The sequence below is a fragment of the Morone saxatilis genome, unplaced genomic scaffold (genome assembly GCF_004916995.1).
Source record: "Morone saxatilis isolate NCDOM2014 unplaced genomic scaffold, NCSU_SB_2.0 Contig19, whole genome shotgun sequence".
In the NCBI taxonomy this organism is placed as follows: domain Eukaryota; kingdom Metazoa; phylum Chordata; class Actinopteri; family Moronidae; genus Morone; species Morone saxatilis.
In genome coordinates, this window is record NW_023339751.1 from 4,342,232 (window position 1) to 4,344,002 (window position 1,771).

General features: G+C 43.5%; 1 protein-coding gene across 2 annotated transcripts in view; it reads right to left on the bottom strand.

The window, feature by feature from the left end:
• Positions 1–1,771, bottom strand: part of cdh23 (cadherin-related 23) — a 160,986-nt gene that overhangs the window by 64,611 nt on the left and 94,604 nt on the right. The gene's annotated exons all lie outside the window — the stretch shown is intronic.

The window sequence follows — 1,771 nt, forward strand, 5'->3', positions numbered from 1 at the left end:
TCTATAATGAGCCATTGTTTTCTTCCTCGTGTGGTCCTACTGGAGGGTCGCTCTCCAGAAGCTTCCTGTGCTACGAATTTTGTTGCTGCGGATGAGTAGCTCACAGGAGGCCGGTTGTGGCCAAGGAGGCTGATGGGGTTGACAGGGAAGGGACGGATGGCTTGGATGACGCTTTTCTACAGAGTCCCTAGAGGAAAGAAGGAAAAGTTTCCTGCATTCAGTACCAGTAACTGATGCTTCTTGTCCAACAGATTAACATGTGAGGCTCATTCCATTTTTATTCCAAAATTCAACAAATGAGCTACAAGAAGTATTTCATTGCTTTACATCACAACAAGAAAATAAAAAAGAGAACAAGATCTGATATCTGATAGCTAACCTCCCTGCTTATCTGATTATGTCTTGGAGTGATGCAAACAGGAGTGACTTTATAGCACAACACACTGTCTTGTCGTCTTTACTGATCCAACGATTCCCGGTTTTCAGAGCTCGTCCTCCGTGTGAGCTGGCGAGGTGCTCCTCTCGAGAATCTCCGGTTTTAGCCCAGGGTGGCGGTGTGGGGAAGGAGGGTGGGGTAACGGTGCAGGCGGTTCCACGGCTCCTGGTGCCACTGTTACTGCTGCTTTTGAAGTGGCTGCTGTGCATTGGGGCCATCTTTATGGCCGAACAGACGGAGTTGGCCGCTGCTAGGGATTCAACACCGTGGAAAAACACGGTTAGGACGCAAGTTAAATGCGTAATTCTCGACAACTTGCACTGGTGTACACTGTATTTGAATTCTACTCCACTGATGTTCTTATACAGCATCAATAGTATCTATTGCTGAGGTTGAAACTCACTTAGTGCTGGATTGTACAGTCCCAATAGGCTGATGAACTGAGGGATCCCAGTCCATCCAAATGATGTAGCCTCTGAAAGGTTCTGGTAGGAGACACATACATGTTACCATGCATACAATCATGTTATTTTTCCTATTGTAAGATCAAGACTGAGGAACTGAACTGAAGGGTCCTTTTTACCTAATGAGATGCTGGGTTGAGGAAGTTTCCAGGAATGGGTGTGGTGACCGAAAGGAACCAGCTGATGGGTGTGTGGGACCTGAGAAGGAAGAGACATGAGGCGTCACAGACAACATCCTGAACAGTAGTTTAACTACTTAACTATTCACTTTTCCTGAAAACTTTCAACTAGAGCCTTGGCTGATAAATAGGCAGTATAGAAATGTCCAGATGTTTGAGCTTAGTTTAGAAAACGGTGAAACAATACATCATTTGTCCATTAGAGAGCACTAAACAAGCTTATTTTTTTTAACTGGCAGAATGTTCCAGCTCATACACATCTTTGACTTTAAGAGTCTGAATGGTTTCCCACAGGAATACAGACCAGGGGGAGGGGTAATATTTATCTAAATTGCAAATATTTTGAAAGAATATGGCTACATTAGATTATCTATGTATAAAGCAAGAAATCTGTGTGTGTGGTGTGTGTGTGTGTGGTGTTCTGTGGCTCAAATATCTCTGGCAGTCAGGAATCAGAATGACTGAGAGTTTCAACATGGCTGCATGTGGTGGTTTAAAGGGTGTGCAACGTCGGCTTTGTTTGGACTATAAAGATACATTTAAATAAATTGATTTCATAAATTAATTCCCGTATTTCCGAATTCCGCTAGCATTGCCAACGATAGCCACCATAGCCTGCATCACTGCAGAGCCCAAACATATACACAATAGTTATCAATCTACACATTTCACAACAAACCTAAATGTCCCTG